The sequence below is a fragment of the Symphalangus syndactylus genome, chromosome 8 (assembly GCF_028878055.3).
Source record: "Symphalangus syndactylus isolate Jambi chromosome 8, NHGRI_mSymSyn1-v2.1_pri, whole genome shotgun sequence".
NCBI lineage: Eukaryota > Metazoa > Chordata > Mammalia > Primates > Hylobatidae > Symphalangus > Symphalangus syndactylus.
In genome coordinates, this window is record NC_072430.2 from 17,103,936 (window position 1) to 17,123,512 (window position 19,577).

At 49.3% G+C, this 19,577-nt stretch overlaps 1 pseudogene; it reads right to left on the reverse strand.

The window, feature by feature from the left end:
• Positions 1-16,481: 16,481 nt before the first annotated feature.
• LOC129489044 (uncharacterized) lies at positions 16,482-16,631 on the reverse strand (annotated as a pseudogene).
• Between the last annotated feature and the right edge of the window lie 2,946 nt (positions 16,632-19,577).

The window sequence follows — 19,577 nt, forward strand, 5'->3', positions numbered from 1 at the left end:
GTGAGCTGATATTGCACCACTGCACTCCAGCCTGGGTGACAGAACGAGACTCTGTCTCAAAAAAAAAAAAAAAAAGTCACCAAAGGGTCTAAATAGACATTTCTCCATAGAAGATATAATATGAATGGCCAACAAGTACCTAAAAAGAAGCTGAACATCATCAGATATTAGGAAAGTACAAATCAAAACTACATTGGGATACAACTTCACACCCACTAGGATGGCTATACTTTTTTTTTAAAAAGAAAATAACAAGTGAGGTTATAGAGAAATTGGAACCCCTCATACATTCTGGTAAAATTGTAAGGTGGTTCAGCCACATAGAAAAACAGATTGGCAGTTCTTCAAAAGGTTCAACATAGGCGCCGGGCGTGGTGGCTCAAGCCTGTAATCCCAGCACTTTGGGAGGCCAAGGCGGGTGGATCATGAGGCCAGGAGATCGAGACCATCCTGGCTAACACAGTGAAACCCCGTCTCTACTAAAAATACAAAAAATTATCCAGGTGTGGTGGTGTGTGCCTGTAGTCCCAGCTACTCAGGAGGCTGAGGCAGGAGAATGGCGTGGACCCGGGAGGTGGAGTTTGCAGTGAGCCGAGATTGCGCCACTGCACTCCAGCCTGGGCGACAGAGCGAGACTCCATCTCAAAAAAAAAAAAAAGGTTCAACATAAAGTTACAGTGTGACCTAGCAAGTTCACACAAAAGCTTGTACACAAATATTCATAGAAGCATTTTTCATAGTATTCAAAAAGTGGAAACAAATCAGATGTCCCTCAACAGATGAATGGATAAACAAAACTGGTATATTCACATGATGGAATATTATTTGGCAGTAAAAAGGAAGAAAGTACCGATACAGGCTGCAATATTAATGAACCTTGAAAACATTGTTAAGTGAAAGAAGAGAGTCACAAAAGACCATATATTATCTCATCCATTTATATAAAATGTCAAGAATAGGCAACTCAAATCCATCGAGATGGAAAGTGATTTGCGGTTGCTTGGGTCTGGGCTGGGAGCTAGCGGGGGAATAGGGAATTGCCTCCTATGGACTGAATTTTCTTCCCCCAAATTCATATGTTGAAGCTCCTTTGAGGTACCCCATAGTACCTCAAAACATATTTCTAGGGAGATTCAGGAGGAGTTTTAAAAAAGAGATATTTAAGTTAAAATGAGGCCGATTAGGGTGCCGTAATCCAAATCTAATGGTTGTCCTTATAAGAAGAGGAGATTCAGACACACAGAGAAACAGCAAGACAGAGGAAAAGACCCCGTAAGGATGCCACGAGACAGCCATCTGAAAGGTGGGGAGAGAGGCTTCAGAAGAAGCCAACTGTCTGGGCGCAGTGGCTTACGCCTGTAATCGCAGCACTTTGGGAGCCTGAAGTGGGTGGATCGTTTGAGCTCAGGAGTTTGAGACCAGCCTGGAACATGGCAAAACTGCATCTCCACAAAAAATACAAAAATTAGCTGAGTGTGGTAGCACACGCCTATGGTCCCAGCTACCAGGGAGGCTTAGATGGGAGGATTGATTGAGCCCAGGAGGCAGAGGTGGCAGTGAGCCGAGCCGAGATTGCACCACTGCACTCTAGCCTGGGTGACAGAGATCCTGTCTCAAAAAAAGAGATCAACCCTGCTGACACCTTGATCTTGGACATCTAGCCTCCAGAACTCTGAGCAAATCGATTTCTGTTGTTTAACCACAGTCTGCGGCATTTTGTTATGGCATTCTGAGCAAATGAATACACTGCCAAGGGGGTGTGGGTGGCGAAAATGTTCTAAAATTAGATAGTGGCGATGGTTGCACAACTCTGTGAATGTACTAAAACCATTGAATGGCATACCTTAAGTGGGTGAATTTTATGGCCTGTAAATTATATCTCAATAAAGCTATTAAAAAAAAAAAAACAGCCCAGGAGCTATCAGAGAGGATTAGTTTAGAAAGACACACACCTGAACCATTTCTGGTAGCAATGCCCTCATTTTGCCCTCCCACATGAATGATATCTTAGCCAGGAGGAGATTTTAGGCTAGCAGTCCCCTTTTCTGAGATCTAGAAACTTCTAGTTTCAAATGCAGATAAGAAATCTGGTAGTCGGCTGGGCACAGTGGCTCATGCCTATCATCCCGGCACTTTGGGAGGCTGAGGCAGGGGAATCACTCGAGCCCAGGAGTTTGAGAGCAGCCTGGGCAACATGCCTAGATGCTGTCTCTACAAAAAATACAAAAATTAGCTGGGCATGACGGCAGGTGCCTGTAGTCCCAGCTACTTGGGAGGCTAAGGTGGGAGGATTTCTTGAGTCCAGGAGGTTGAAGCTGCAGTGAGCCAAGATTGAGCCACTGCACTCCAGCTTGGGCAACAGAGTGAAACCCTGTCTTAAAAAAAAAAAAAAGAAAGAAAAGAAAGAAAGAAAGAAGAAAGAAGGAAAGAAAGAAAGAGAGAGAAAGACAGAAGAAAGAAAGAAAGAAAGAAAGAAAGAAAGAAAAGAAAGAAAGAAGAAAAGAAAGAAAGAAGGAAGGAAGGAAGAAAGAAAGAAAGAAGAAAGAAAGAAGAAAGAAAAGAAAGAAAGAAAGAAAGAAAGAAAGAAAGAAAGAAAGAAAGAAAGAAACAGAAAGAAAGAAAGGAAGGAAGAAAGAAAGGCAGGCCGGCCAGGTGTGGTGGCTCATGCCTGTAATCCCAGCACTTTGGGAGGCCAAGGAGGGCGGATCACAAAGTCAGGAGATCCAGACCATCCTGACTAACACGGTGAAACCCCCGTCTCTACTAAAAATACAAAAAAGTTAGCCAGGCATGGAGGTGGGTGGCTGTAGTCCCAGCTACTCGGGAGGCTGAGGCAGGAGAATGGCGTGAACCCGGGAGGTGGAGTTTGCAGTGAGCCGAGATTGAGCCACTGCACTCCAGCCTGGGCGACAGAGCGAGACTCTGTCAAGAAAGAAAGGAAGAAAGAGAAAGAAAGAAACCTGTAACCAGTTGGAGTCCCTTTTTCACATATCATATCAGTTTCCTATTGCTAACATAAGTTACCAACAGCAGAGTGGCTTCAAACAACACACATTTTTATTATCTGACAGTTCTAGAGCTCAAAAGTCTCTCTGGGCTAAAGCCAAGGTGCCAGTAGGGCTGCATTATTCTGGAGGCTCTGGGTGAGTTTCTTTGCCTCTTCCACCTTCTCTCAGAGGCTGCCCATATTCTTGGGCTCGTGGCCTCTTAGAATGAGGCCCTCTTCAAAGCCAGCCACGGGGGTTCTCTCTCACATGGCATCGCTGACCTTTTGTCGGCAGTCGTGTCTCCCTCTGACCTCCTGTGCCTCTGTCTTCCACTGTTAGGGACCCTTGTGATGACATTAGGCCAAGTGGCTGCAGGTGTAATGATCCATGATAATCTCCCTATTTTAAGGTCATCCGATTAGCAACCTTCATTCTACCTGAAACCTTAATTCCCCTTTGCCATGTAACCTACATATTCACAGGCATTAGGTTTGGGCATATTGGGGTGGATGTAAGGGGAACATTCTGTACATAAGTAATCTGGTATCGGCTTCCAGGCAGAACAAACAGATTACTTATGTACAGAATGTTATCCTTAGAGCTCAGAAATTTCACTGGAGTGCAAAAAAAAAAAAAAAACATAGATAACCATAAAAACATAATAAAACATTAGAAGTATAAAAATACTCTTCTATTATAGATAAGTTTTAGCTTAAAGAAGAAATCGGCCAGGCGTGGTGGCTTACGCCTATAATCCCAGCACTTTGGGAGGCTGAGGCAGGATGATCACTTGAGCCCAGGAGTTTGAGACCAGCCTGGGCAACATGGCAAAACCCTGTCTCTACAAGAAATACAAAAATTAACTGGGCGTGGTGGTGTGCACCTGTAGTCTCAGCTACTCGGGAGGCTGAGGGTGGGAGGATTCCCTGAGCCTTGGGAGGTCGAGGCTTCAGTGAACTGTGATCACACCACTGTACTCCAGTCTGGATGACAGAATGAGACCTGGTTTCAATTTAAAAAAAAAAAAAAAAGAAATCAATGTTAAAACTACAAATTAAAAAGAAATTAATGAAAAGGAGAAAACTTCAGAGCAACACTTATGGGACACAGTGATACCTTAAACGCTTTTATTATTATACAACAAAGAATATATATAAATGGACCAGGCATGGTGGCTCACGCCTGTAATCTCAGCGCTTAGGGAGGCCGAGGCAGGTGGATCACTTGACGTCGGGAATTCAAGACCAGCCTGGCCAAGATGGTGAAACCCTATCTCTACTAAAAATACAAAAATTAGCTGGGCGTGGTGGCACATGCCTGTAATCCCAGCTACTCAGGAGGCTGAGGCAGACGAATCGCTAGAGCCCAGGAGGCGGAGGTTGTAGTGAGCTGAGATTGAGCCATTGCACTCCAGCCTACGCGATGGGAGTGAAACCCTGTCTCAAAACAAAAAACAAAAAACAAAAAAAAAACAAAAACAAGGCCGGATGTGGTGCTCACATCTGGAATCTTAGCACTTTGGGAGGAAGAGGAGGGCGGATCACCTGAGGTCAGCAGTTCAAGACCAGCCTGGCCAACATGGTGAAACCCTATCTCTACTAAAAATACAAAAATTAGCCAGGCGTGGTGGCAGGCGCCTGTAATACCAGCTACTTGGGAGGCTGAGGCAGGAGCATTGCTTGAACTCGGGAGGTGGAGGTTGCAGTGAGCTGAGATCATGCCACTGTACTCCAGCCTGGGTGACAGAGCAAGACTCCGTCTCAAAATAAAATAAAAATAAAAAAGCAAAACAAAGAATACATATATAAGTGAATTAAATATTCAACTGAAAACACAACAGAATAGGCCGGGCGCAGTGGCTCATGCCTGTAATCCCAGAACTTTGGGAGGCTGAGGTGGGCGGATCATTTGAGGTCAAGAGTTCAAAACCAGCCTGGCTAATATGGTGACACCCCGTCTCTACTAAAAATACAAAAATTAGCCGGGTGTGGTGGTGGGCGCCTGTAATCCCAGCTATTCAGGAGGCTGAGGCAGGAGAACCGCTGGAGCATGGGAGGCGGAGGTTGCAGTGAGCCGAGATCCTGCCTCTGCACTCCAGCCTGGGAGACAGAACGACACTCCATCTCAAAAAACAAACAAGCACACAAAACAAAACAAAAAAACCCAACAAAATAAATAAAAAGAAATTATGAGGAGGAAATGAATAAAGATAAAAGCTGAAAATAGTGAATAAGATAACTGAAATACTGAAAAATAAAATTAAAATATGCTTCTTCAAAAAAAATTGAAAACCCACAATGTGCAAGAAATAAAAGAGAAAAAAAAGCACAGAATAGAAGGAATGAGAAATGAGACAGACTCACAGGGGCAAATGAGAGGAAGTTAATTTCCAGGGGATGTTATTGCAGTTGCATTTCAATAAATGTCCACCCATTCTACATGCAATGGGTGATTTTCTTAAAAATCAAGTAAGTAGAAATGTTGGTAATAGCGGAACTTAAATTGGACAGAATTTTAAAACCCAACTAGTACCTGGAGGCACCTGGGTGGTTAACCACTGGGAAACCAGCCCCCTCAGGCTGTCCTTGAAGAGATGTGCATTGTAACTGTGAATAACCAAGCAGGCTCCTGTCAAGACAATAGCTGAGAACCATTCCGAGACTGAGCCAGGAGCCCAGCAGGTAGACCCCGCTCTGCCACCCTTCACCGTGGGGATTTGGGCAGGTCCTTCCTCCCCTGAGCCTCTGTTTCCTCCAGAGGCAGCTCCAAGATGGCAGACTCTGGAGCCCCGTGGGGCAGGTGGAGGTGGCCGGGGCAGGGGGTGTTAGGGAGGAGGAAGGAACAAGATAGGGTGAGAGTGCCTCTGAGTCACCACCACCTCTGATTGCTTCTGCCAGAGCAGCCCCTTTGAGACGGAGTCTCGCTCTCTCGCCCAGGCTGGAGTGCAGTGGCGCAATCTCGGCTCACTGCAAGCTCCGCCTCCCGGGTTCACGCCATTCTCCTGCCTCAGCCTCCTGAATAGCTGGGACTACAGGCGCCCGCCACCACGCCCGGCTAATTTTTTGTATTTTTTAGTAGAGGCGGGGTTTCACTGTGTTAGCCAAGATGTTCTCGATATCCTGACCTTGTGATCCGCCCGTCTCGGCCTCCCAAAGTGCTGGGATTACAGGCGTGAGCCACCGCCCCCGGCCAGCAGCCCCATTCTTAACCTTATTACAGAGTGGATTTTCTCGTATGATTTCATCTGCAAAAAGGTTTTGCTGCTGGTATTAGTCAGGGTTCTTCAGAGAAACAGAGCCAATAGGATGTATAGTGTATAGACAAATAGAAAGAGATTTATTATGGGGGATTGGCTTATGCAATTATGGAGGCTGAGATGTCCCATGATCAGCCATCTGCAAGCTGGTGGCCCAGGAAAGCGGGTGGTGTGGTTCCAGTTCACACTTGAAGGCCTAAGAACAAAGGGAGCTGGTGGTGGGAATCCCAGTCCAGGTCCAAAGGCCTGAGAACCAGGAGCTTCAATGTTCTGGGGCAGGAGAAGATTGATGTCCTAGTAGATGTCAAACAGAGAGAGAAAGTTCACCCTTCCTTTACCTTTTTGTTCTGTTCAGGCTCTCAACAAGTTGGATGATGACCCCCTGCCCCCCCACCCCGCCACATTGGTGAGATCAAGCTTCCTTAGTCTGTTGATTCTGTTCTGGAAACACTCTTGCAGACATCACCAGAAAGAAGGTTTGACAAGCTCTCTGGGCATCCCTTAGCCCAGTCAAATTGACACATGAAATTAACCATCACACTGTTGAAACAAAGCGTGAAAACTAGGTGATCCCCCAACTTCCGAGCTACTTCCACCTCCAAACTTTTCATAACATTCACCTGCCAAAGTTCATTGGTTTTGCTTTGATAACTTTCTGCTTTCTTTGAATGATAAAGATGTTCATAATTTAGCCCCGAAATGGAGATGAATATGTGTGTGACTGTGTGTGTGCGTGTGTTCCTTCTTTCACAAAACCACTGCCTAATTTGGAATATAATTTCAACTTGCTTTTCCAAAATGACCTAGAGCTTGGCAAGAGCATAGGGCTGATGAGCCTGTGAGGTGGGTAGATAGCTTCCTCACACATGCCTGACTTTCTCCTTGGAGAATGATGAGGTTTACAGCCTTTAGGTAAAAATAGCTTTGTGTGGCTTCCGCCAGGAAGACACTTAAAAAGGGAGAGAGGATTAGGTTGCTAAAAAAGAAAAAATTCTACCAAATTGCTACCATAATTTTGGAATTCATTTTTGCAAAACATATCAGGAGACATAAAGATGATCTTGCCTGCTAACTCAGTAATTCCACTTCTGGGCATTTGCCTCAAAGAAATAAATTTAACTAAAAGAAAAGCTCAGTGGACAGCTGCTCACTGCAGTCTCCTCTGCCATAGAAAAACACTGAAAGCAAGAAAAGATGCTCAGGATGAAGGGCAAAGGGTACTGCAAGTTCAGAGGCTCACAGTCCACACCTTCATGTATTCACCAAACACTTCTGATAACGTGTGGGCACCAGGCACTGTGCTAGGTGATGGGAAAGAAGAGTGCCCGAGATGCAGAGTGCTTCCACCTTAGGGTGCTGATGGGCAGAAAGGCTGGAGGCACGTAAACCTACACCCACAATTCAGCCTGAGAAGGGAAGTACAACAGAGGTGAGGACACACAGAAGGGACCAGAACCAGCCTTGGCACTCAGGGAAGCCTTCTCGGAATAAGTGACTTTTTATTTTTTTTGAGACGGAGCCTCGCTCGGTCGCCCAGGCTGGAGTGTAGTGGCGCGATCTTGGCGCACTGCCACCTCCGCCTCCTGGGTTCAACCAATTCTCCTGCCTCAGCCTCCCGAGTAGCTAGGACTACAGGTACCCGCCACCATGCCCGGCTAATTTTTGTATTTTTAATAGAGGCGGGTGTCACCATGTTGGTCAGGTTGGTCTCAAACTCCTGACCTCAGGTGATCCGCCGGCCTTGGCCTCCTAGAGTGCTGGGATTACAGGTGTGAGCCACTGTGCCCTGCCGGAAGCGACTTTTGAGCTGAGTTCTGAAAGTTATGGTGGTTGGCCAGAATGATGAGAGGAAGAGGGTTGGGGGCACAGAGCACCAGCAAAGACCGGGTGGCAACAAGAGGCTGCCATGATGGTGGGACAGAGAAAAGCTCTGTGGCAGGAGCTGAGAGAGACGGTGCTGGAGAGGAACCAGAGCTCACTGACCGGTCCTGTGTGTAACATGAAGGAGCTTTTTCCTAAGAGCCACTAAGAACTTTTAAGCAGGAGAGTGATATCGTCAGATTTATGGTTTGGAAAGGTCACTCAGACTGCCTGGAGGAAGGTCAACATGGCTGCAGCCAGGCCAGCAGTGACGGTGGCCCTCTAGGGCATAGGCAGCATCCGTGGAGAGATGACGTGGACACATGCCCCGGCTCCTCATGGAGCAGAGCCCTCGATTCTGGGAGAGGCAGAACGGTGCCGTGGTGGAGTGTGATCTTGGAAACCTGACTACATGGGTTAAAATCCCAATTGTTTCACTGTGCGACCCTCTCACAGGGCTGTTGAGAGTGTCGAAGGAGCCGTCATGCGTAAGGCGCCTCCAACGGTACCTGGCAAGGGGTGGGTAAGAGCTCGCTGAGTGATGCTAACAAGGTTGTCACTGTTATTGGCTGCTTGCTGATACAGCCAAGAGGAACACCCACATGCCTGGCATGGGCCACTGGGAGGATGGCATGCGGGTTTTGGGGGAGAAGTGGATGAATTGGGTTTGAGCATGTAGAGATGGAGGCTCCAGTGAATGAGCAGATGGAGACATCCTGCAGGCTGTTGAACATAGAGGTTTGAAGCTAGGAGACAGGCTGAGTCAAAGACAGTGATTAAGACCTTGTAAGGGTTGAAGAGGTGGCTGAGCCCCGGGAGCTGATGAGATAGCCTGGGGAGAAGGTGGAGGGAGATGAGAAGAGGGCTATCCCCAAGAGAGCTCTGTGGCAAAGGGATGGGCCAGGAAGGTTTTTTTCTAACAGGAAATATTTAAGCCTGTCTAAATGTTGACGGAAGGAGCATATAAAGCACAAGTACACTGTGGAGAAATGGCACTCAGTAAGGGTGGCCTTCAGTATTTTTTCTTATCATCATTATCACCATCATTACCACCATCATCAGCATCACCACCATCACCATCACCACCATCATCACCAACACCACCATCACCACCATGATCACCAGTGTGAAAGGAAAATATCTTGGGCCCCCTCAAGCTGGGAACTGCTCAGGGCAAATCTGCCTCTCATTCTATTCAAAGTCATCCCTCTGCTCACAGAGATACATGCATATTCTGATTGCCTCCTTTGGAAAGACTTATCAGAAACTCAAAAGAATGCAACCATCTGTCTCTCACCTACCTGTAACCTGGAAGGGAGCAGGTAGGGGGGTTGCTTTTAGTTGTCTCTGCCTTTTTGCATGGAACTAATGTACTTCTTACATATATTCATTGATGTCTCATGTCTCCCTAAAATGTATAAAACCAAGCTGTGCCCTGACCACCTTGGCACATGTTGTCAGGACTTCCTGAGGCTGTCACGGGTGCATCCTCAACCTTGGAAAAATAAACTTTCTAAATTAACTGAAACCTGTTTCAAACTTTGGGGGTTCACACCAGTATCACCGCCATCATCATTATCATCATCACCACCATCAGCATCACCACCATCATCACCACAATCACCAGCATCACCATCATCAGCATCACCACCATCACCATCACCTCAGCATCACAATCATCGTCATCACCATCACTATCACCACCATCACCATCACCTCAGCATCACAATCATCATCATCACCATCACTATCACCACCATCAGCATCACCTCAGCATCACAATCATCATGATCATCATTGCCACCATCACTATCACCATCATCACCATCACCACCACTATCACCAGCACCATCACCACCACCACCATCACCATCACCTCAGCATCACAATCATCATCATCACCATCACTATCACCATCACCACCACAATCACCAGCATCACCAACACCATCATCATCATCACCATGATCATCATCACCATCACCACATCATCAGCATCACCATAATCACCATCACCAGCATCATCATCACCATGGTCACCAGCATCACCAACACCTTCATCATCACCATCGCCATTAGCAGCAGCATCACCACCATCACCACCACTACCATCAAACATCACAACCATCATCATCACTATCACCACCGTAACCATCACCATTATCACCACCATGATCACCAGTATCACCACATCATTGGCATCAACATTATCACCATTACCATCACCACCATCATCAGCAGCACCACCACCACCATCGTCATCACTGCCATCACAATCTTCAATATGAGAAGACTGGTCCAGGAGCAGTGATATAGATTATGGCATCATGTTATGCAGCTGATAGGAGTTATTTATAACAAAGTTATAATGACATGGGAAGATGCCTATAAAGCTACGTGCAAAAAGCAATAGAAAGCATTGTATATGCAATATGTTAACTATGGAAACACATCCAAAACTACTCGAAAAAGAAATACAGGAAGGAAATGCACTCAGAAGTAATAGTGCTATTTCAGGGTGGTAGTGAGATGGCTGGGCTTCTTTCTGAATTTGCTATAATGAGTCTGGATGAGTTTCATGATTTAAAGCACATTAACCTTCATTTTCTAAAAAGAAACAAAGGTGGGCAGCTGGGGGCTGCCCGAGCTAAGGTCACAGCAACCTTGAGTAAATCCCTGTTCTCCAAAGGGCTTTGATTCTGTCTTTAAAAAGGAGTGGGCAAAAGAGCCTTTCCCCCGAGGTGTGCTCTCAGAGTCTCTGGCCTAGCAGTGATGTCCCAGGAAGGAGAAGCTGTGTGGTTAGACAGCCTCGGGGACCTGGCACTCTCACACTATGCCCTGGTATCTGCAGCTAGGGGTGTCTCCAGCTGGCTATAAGACTCAGGCCCTTATTCTGTCACTGCACTCTCTGCTCAAAAGCCACCTCCCCTGCATGCCCGGGCTTAAGCAGCCCTTGTGACTTCCGACCCCTCCCCGCCCACCTCCAGCGGGAACAGTCTCCTCAGCCTCTTCATTGCTTTCTCCATTCACAGTTCCATGAGAGCAAGAACTCTGGTATCCCCGGCCGCTAGGATGTGCTGCCTCAGGGTAGGGGTGGTGTTTGTTGAGTGAATAGATGAACACAATAGCCCTTCTCGACTCACAAGGCATATTAATGCGTCTAACTCAGTGCCTCCCCACACAGGGGCTATTAACATGCTTTGGAATTGGGTTTTACAGAACATACTTTGGGAGATACTCCCCCAAGACAACCCCTGGCGTCACTGCAGCTCCACCATTCCACAAGTGGTTCACAGAAACATCTCTGCTATGGGGCGGGCAGGCATCACGAGCATGGCAGACGAGCACGGTGGCTGCCCTCTGGACCCCACATCCCTACGTCTGGCTGAGTCCTCTCCCTCCCCTACTTTTGGCTGATGTCTGAGCCCTGGAGCTGCCTCAGCCTGGGAAAGAAGTGCAGGAGGGAACTTGCCAGAACAAGGTAGAGGCCTTTCATGTAGCATCAGTTTCTGAGAATGCTTTCAAATTGGCCAACACCGTGGAGGAGCAATGATTGAAGGTGAGGAGGGGCTACCTCAGCTGCCACTGTGGCCGGGACTACAGGGCTGCTGCCTGCTTCTCCCAAGGATTGTTTTAAATGCAGACAAACAGATGCTGTGTTTCTAAACCTGCCTCCTCCGTGTGAATCAGAGTAAAATAAGCTACATGAAAGCAGGGGAACCCTGTGCAGAGGAACCCCATGCAGAGGAACCCCACGGGCATCCAGGGGCGGCTGGGCAGTGTGGTGGCGATCAGTCCATTCTATTTTCAGTAGCCACAGTCTGAGGGCCTGGGAGAACCTAAGTGACTCTGAAGCCCATTTGGCCAAAAGAATCTCAGAAATGTCACTGATGGCCGGGCGCGGTGGCTCACACCAGTAATCCCAGCACTTTGGGAGGCTGAGGCGGGCGGATCATGAGGTCAGGAGATCGAGACCATCCTGGCTAACACGGTGAAACCTCGTCTCTACTAAAAATACAAAAAATTAGCCGGGCGTGGTGGAGGGTGCCTGTAGTCCCAGCTACTCGGGAGGCGGATGCAGGAGAATAGCATGAGCCCAGGAGGCGGAGCTTGCAGTGAGCCGAGATCGCACAACTGCAGTCTGGCCTGGGCGAAAGAGCAAGACTCCATCTCAAAAATAAAACAAGGAAAGAAGTGTCACTGAGATGTGACATCAGTCTCACCATGACAGGAAGTCTGGCCATTTCCTAGTTCAGTCCTGGTAAGGAGGGAGGAATTGTCCTGATGTTATAAGCTGAAATGTTATAACCACACTCTTTTTTTGGGGGATAGGGGGTGCGGGGCAGGGATGGAGTCTCACTATGTCGCCCAGCCTGGAGTGTAGTGATGCAGTCTCGACTCCCTGCAACCTCTGCCTCCCGGGTTCAAGCGATTCACCTGCCTCAACCTCCCAAGTAGCTGGGATTACAGGCACCCGCCACCACACTCGGCTAATTTTTGTATTTTTAATAGAGATGGGGTTTCACCATGTTGACCAGGCTGCTCTTGAACTCCTGACCTCAGGTGATCCACCCGCCTCAGCCTCCCAAAGTGCTGGGATTCCAGGCATGAGCCACCGCGCCCAGCCACCTCTGTATGATTAACCTTTTCCCACAGCATTTCCCAAGATGGATGAGTGGAACATTGATCTCTGGGCCAATCACCAATGCCTTAGGAGCAAAGGTGTCTGATGCTCGAGATGGGGAAATGCCCAAATGTATAACCTTCCTATGCCTTTCAGAGGCAACTTGCGCTCACATCTCTATATGTCATGTGCAGTGTGCAGCAGTCTCAAATTATTTGAAACTCTAGCAGCACCCACTCTAATAATGCTCTGTAGACACCTGGCTGAGAACACTGGCACAGAACGTAGCTGTGAGAGCTGGGAGTTCCACCCTTAGCTCTGCTACCAACTTACTGAGTGACCTGGGGCAAGAACCTCAGTCTCTCTAACCCTCTGATGTACTGGCTATGTGCTCCTGCTAAATCTCATGTTGAATGGGAATCCCAGTGTTGGAGGTGGGGCCTGATGGGAGGTGGCTGGATCATGGGGGTGGACTTCTCATGGTTTAGCATCATCCCCTTGGTGATAGTGAGTGAGTTCTTTATCATCATCCTCGTGATAGTGAGGGAGTTCTTTCAAGATCTGATTGTTTAAAAGCATGTGGCACCTGCTCCTCTCCGCTCTCTCTTGCTCCTGCTTTTGCCTTGTGAACTGTCTGCTCCCACTTCACATTCTGCCTTGAATAAAAGCTCTTTGCTTTGAGGCCTCCCCAGAATCCAAGCAGATGCTGGCACTGTGTTTCCTGTACAGCCTGCAGAACCATAAGCCAATTAAACATCTTTTCTTTTTTTTTCTTGAGACAGATTCTCGCTCTGTTGCCCAGGCTGCAGTGCAGTGGCATGATCTTGGCTCACTGCAACCTCCACTTCCCAGGTTTAAGCGATTCTCCTGCCTAAGCCTCCCGAGTAGCTGGGACTGCAGGTGCGCTCCACCATGCCTGGCTAAATTTAGTATTTTTAGTAGAGACGGGGTTTCACCATGTTGGCCAGACTGGTCTCGAACTCCTGACCTCGTGATCTACCCGCCTTGGCCTACCAAAGTGCTGGGATTACAGGCATGAGCCACCGCACCCGGCTTTCAGGTATTTCTTTGTAGCAGTTTAAGAATGGCCTAATACACCCTCTTTCTTCTCTTCAAAGAGGGGCGATGGATCTTGCTTCTCAGGGGTCTGTATGAGATGAGATGAAATGACAATTCCTAATATGGATGAGGAAGTGGAGCAACAGAGACTCCCAGGCTGCCAGTGTAGCTGCTGTGGAGAATGGTTTGGCAATATTTAGTGCATGCCCCAGAAAATCAGTAGTCCCATTTCCAGGTAGGATCCCACATAATTTCTTGCAAACATGTACAAAAAACTTGTGCAATAATGTTTGTGGTTATGTAACTGGATGTTGAAATGACCTTTCAGCCGAGGAGCCAAGATCCAATAGATGTGTCTTCCAGAGGCGCTGTTAGACCATGAGCAGCAGTTACAAAAGAGGTTCCCAAGACACCTCCTGGGCATCTTCATCCATGGTAAGAGTACTAAAGCGTTGGGAATTAGACATTTTCAGAAGTGATATTTGCAAGGAGGATTTCTCTGGGAGAAAGTTGAGCTGTTGATTCCAACCCTGCTTCTCTTGAGGGAGGACCAGGGAGGGTACTTCTGCCTAAGCCACTTGGACGGCTTGACGTGTGCCATCTGCGATTTGTGGACCAGTGCCTCAAAAGCGCCAGCTGCCCAGAGAAGGCTGCATGTGGAAGGCAGTAACTGCCTACCCACTGGTGCAAGGTGTGGGTGTGGGAGGCACAAGTGTCCCGAGACCAGATGTGAACCTCCAAGCAAGGATGGGACGGGTCGTCTAAGATTCTGTCTAGCAGGCTTCCCCAGAGGGCGGTGGGATCCCCGCAGGAAGGAGGCCGATGGAGACAGCCCTCCCGGTGCTTCAGGGCTGCAGAAGGAGGCCGCACCTAAACAGAACACCTTCATTCAGGTCCAGGGGACTGCAGCTGAGAGGCGATCAGCAACGTTGGGGTTCTCCAAGAACCTCTGAAAGCTCTCTCAGAAGGTCAGTTGAAACATATGCCCCACCCAGAAAGTCAACTAGAGTTCCCCTTTCTGTCTCTCCACACCCCAACCCTCCCCAGGTCAGAACCAGCCCTGGCAAGTTGGAGAGAGGGGCGGTGCTCTGCTCTTCTGCCACCAGGTGGCGCACCTGCAGTTGGCCGCGGGACTGGAGGGGGCTTGGGAAGGGGAGGTTTTAAATTTATAACCCAAGTTCAAGGTCTTTTCGTAATTACTTATTCAGTCTGCTAGAGCAGCTACTCGTGTTTTCAGCCTAAATAACCAAATTTGTTCTTAACTGGCCTGCATTATAAGCCCAGGCGTCACCTGTGTTCCAGAGCCCCCGAATCTCACGTCCCCTCCGGCTTCCTGCACGCTGGGGTCCCCTGAGATCTGGGGCAGTCAGCGGGAAAGTGTGTGCTCTCCCCAGCCCCGCCCCAGCTCCCTAGCACAGGGTGGTGTGCGCGTGTCCCATTTCTATTGAGACTTAAGAGTTGACCTGCGGACCCCCTGGGACACCCCAGGAGGGCACGGACTTCCTGCAGGGGAGGCTCCCCTTAAACAAGGCTCCTTCCTTCAAGAGGGAACTGGGAACTCCGGAAGGCTTCTGTGGTCCGGTCTGGCCTGCCAGCAAGGTAGGGAAGATCCAGGCTGTGTGGCCCAGAAATGGATCTCCTGAGGTGCTAAAGCACAGCTGGGGATCCGGCAGGAGGAGATGGAAGGAGCCCAGGTTTCAGACAGCACTGAGCATCCCGCCTGCAGGAGGAGATGGGGAGGGGCAGGGACGCCACTGGGCATCGAGCAGCGGGGTCGGGGGCGCAGAATTGGGCTCTGGAGAAGGGTTCAGAACTGGGGGCTGCACGCTCGACACCCGACCCTGAATTGCTCAGCAGGGAGGCCAGGCAGCTGTTCTAGGCTCCTGTGCAAGTCATGCAGTGCCAGGCTCTGAGACACAGTGTCAAGTTTGACAGCCCGAGAAACTGAAATCGAGTTTGTCAGCTGTGATGATGTCATGGTGTCCTCACACAAAGTGTCTTCACCACAGCGGCAGACTGAAGTATTTATAGGTGAAACGACATGGTGGCTTAGACTTGCTTTTTTTTTTTTTTTTTTTTTTAGAGACAAAGTCTCGCTCTGTCACCCAGGCTGGAGTGCAGTGGCGCAATCACAGCTCACTGCAGCCTCCTGGGGTCAAGCGACCTTCCCTCTTCAGCCCCTGAAGTAGCTGGGACTACAGGTGCACTCTACCACACTCGGCTGAGTTTTTAGTTTTTTGCAAAGATGAGGTCTTGGTATATTGCCCAGGCTGGTCTCAAACTCCTGTAGGCTTGTTTTAAAAAATACTCCATCTTGGCCAGGCACGGTGGCTCACACCTGTAATCCCAGCACATTGGGAGGCTGAGGTGGGCAGATCACAAGGTCAGGAGTTGAGACCAGCCTGGTGAACATGGTGAAGCCCCGTCTCTACTAAAGATACCAAAAAATTAGCTGGGCGTGGTGGTGCGTGTCTGTAATCCCAGCTACTTGGGAGGCAGAGGCAGGACAATTGCTTGAACCCGGGAGGTGGAGGTTGCAGTGAGACGAGATCATGCCATTGCACTCCAGCCTGGGCAACAGGGCGAGACTCTGTCTCAAAAAAACAAAAACAAAAACAAAAACTCCATCTCCCCCAAGAGTTAGGGAAGACAGAGGAAACAAGATTTTCTAAATGTTTGATTTTTTTTTCTTTAACCAGGGGAAAGCATGAACACAGCCCCCATGACCACAGATGATGCAGCCGAGTTTCCCACTTCTGGGGAAATTGCAGGGGTCAGCACATCCGGAGTGCGGTGGATAAGCCTCACCCGGGGAAGATCATGGCATCTCCCCTGCCAGTGAGGACGCTGAGCATTTTTAGTCTGGGTGAGAGGCTCTCTCTACTTTTGTGTATGTTTGAAATTTTCTGTAAAGTTTTTTTTGTTTGTTTGTTTTTTCAGACTGAGTTTTGCTCTTGTTGTCCAGGCTGGAGTGCAGTGTCGCGGTGTCGGCTCACTGCAACATCCACTTCCTGGGTTCAAGCGATTCTCCTGCCTCAGCCTCCCAAGTAGCTGGGACTACAGGCATGTGCCACCACACCCGGCTAATTTGTATTTTTAGTAGAGACAGGGTTTCACCATGTTGGCCAGGCTGGTCTCAAACTCCTGACCTCAGGTGATCTGCCTGCCTCGGCCTCCCAAAGTGCTGGGATTACAGGCGTGAGCCACCGCGCCCGACCAAAGTTTTTTTTTAAAAAGAGAATCTGCAGGAAGAACAGGCCTGGAGTCAGTTTCCACCTTGCATCAAACACATGTTCCTCAGCTCCTTTACACCAAAACCCATCCCTCTAGTTGTGGATTGGACCATCCCCGTCTACCCTTTCCTATGCGCTCCTGTGCCTGTAAGATAGGATGACGGCAGCCTGTTCCCAAACCACAGAAGAGACGGCTAATGAATGGAATAGCCAACCTCTGGGCGTGGAAGTAATCATTCAAAAAAATGTGGGGGGCTGGGGAGATGCCAGAATGGGCTTTCCAGTGGAGCACAGACAGCCCCTGCCAGGGAGCCCCTCTCACCCCGGCGGCCAGGACCTAAGATCTAGCAATGCCAAGAACCCACTGAACTTTGCCTCTCCCCAGTTCCAACTGGCCTGGAAGCTTCCTCCACCTCCACACCCCCGCCCCCACTGGGCTGACAGCCCTGTGCGACCTGTGGCCTCATGTTCTCTCTTCCCTATGTGGCTGAGGCTGTCCCCACCTTGCCTGGATCTCCTGCCTGGCACTGCCTGCACATGGAGATGCTGGAATGCCGGTTGCTAAGCCCGTGCAGAGTCCACACTGGCTCCTGGCGAGCACCGCATCGAGCTGCCCTGCTGCTGCGGATGCAAGATCCTCTGCGTGCGGGACCGTCTCTTGCTCCACCATGGCCCTCCTGGCTCTCTCTCCTCTCCAGCAGCCCCCTTACCTGCCCTTGGATTCTGGAGTCCCCCAAGCTGGCTTGGAAGCCTCTTTTGGCCTGGACTGAGCAACCTACAATCTCAAGCACACCTGGCCTCCCAAAACCAGCCTCCGGGGAGAGCCTCCCGTGTCCACCTCCTGCAGGATGTCTGTGCTGGGCCTGCAAAGCCGAATGCCTACTTTGCCCTTGCAGTTGGATGTCAACTCGCTTCACCTGTTCCAGGCCTGACTTCCTACCCTCCTTCAGACGGCAGTGATCTGCATTTTAGCTCATGGCACCGTCATCCCACCAGAGAAGCAGGGACCTGGGACTCAGCCCCGCCCACATCCACTCCAACTGCGGGCCCTGCCGGCGCCACCCCACAAACCTCTCTGGGACAGTGCTCCCACCTCCCCACTCCACACCACCATCACCGCCCACTGAGATGACAGTAACGCCCCCACCCATCAGCCCTGGGCCTGGAAGACCTTTCAGAATTACAGTGGGAACCCTTCCCTGCCTAACCCACCAGTGGCCCCCCTTTGCTATTGGGATTTGGAATAAAGCCCTTAACATGCCCCCCAGGCCCTGCCTTTCACAAGCTGCCCCGGACTCCTGTGCCCCCACCCTGTGCTCTTGAATTTCCCTCTCAAAAGGGTTTTGCGAGTGCTGGCCTCAGCCTCCAGTGCCTCTCTCTACCCACTCTCCCAGGTCATTTCCTTCTCCTTCTGCCAGGGAAACTTTCCGGAGTCCCCACACTCACTCGGGTCTTCCAGTTAGATGCTCTCAGTTCCTTCCTGGCTCATATGGTGGTCATCTAGCACGTGGCTGGGCATGCGTTCTGCTAACCTCTGGCTCCTCTGATGCCATGTAGGCGCCCCAGGGCAGGCACTGGTGTGGTTTTGCCCATCCTTATATTCCCAGTGCCTAGCACATGTTCGTTAAGACAAGTTTGGAACAAGTGCCAGTCTTGGGGAAGTTATTTCCTTCTCCAAGCCTCAGTGTATCGATCAAATAGCCCTGCTTCCCTGCAGGCTGTCACAAGCCTACAAAATCCCCCAAACACCCGCAGAATGACAGATGGCCTCCCTGCCCTGGTGGTGTCACTCTTCAAATCAACTTCCCAGGCCCTGGAGGCAGGCGGCAGCGGGCTGGCAGCCTCCAGAGTCCCCAGAGTGAGACAGGGTCTCATTTTGCCACCCAGGCTGGAGTGTAGTGGTCTGATCAAGGCTCACTGTAGCCTCGACCTCCCAGGCTCAAGCAATCCTCCCACCTCAGCCTCCAGAGTAGCTGGGATTACAGGCACACACCACTATACTTGCCTACTTTTTAAAATTTTTGGTAGAGGTGGGGTCCTGCTATGTTGCCTAGGCTGGTCTTGAACTCCTGGGCTCAAGCGATCCTCCCGCCTCAGCCTTCCAAAATGCTGGGATTACAGGCTGGGCCACTGTGCCTGGCCTCTTTTATAATTTTCTTAACATTTTATCTTCTCTAGCTTACTTTATTGCAAGAGTGTACTATATAATATATATTAACACAGTATGTGGAAATTGTTCTCAGTGAGGTGTCCAGTCAACAGTAGGCTATCAGTGTTAGGTTTTTGGAAAGTAAAAAGTTATACATAGATCTTTGACTGTGTGTGGGGTCAGCACCCCTAACCCCTGTGTTGTTCAAGGGTCAACTTACTCTTCTGCAAGCTTTGAAGCATGTGAACGCCAGCACCTACCCTGTTCTTGAGGAAATCCAGCGTTCCCTTGATACTTGACCTTATCTAAACAGGATTGCCACGGAGACTTTACTCTGCAAAAGCAACAATTTCATCTTAACACAAAGTTTAAAATGGTAAATAAAAAAAAATCCCCTGAGGGCTTTTTGT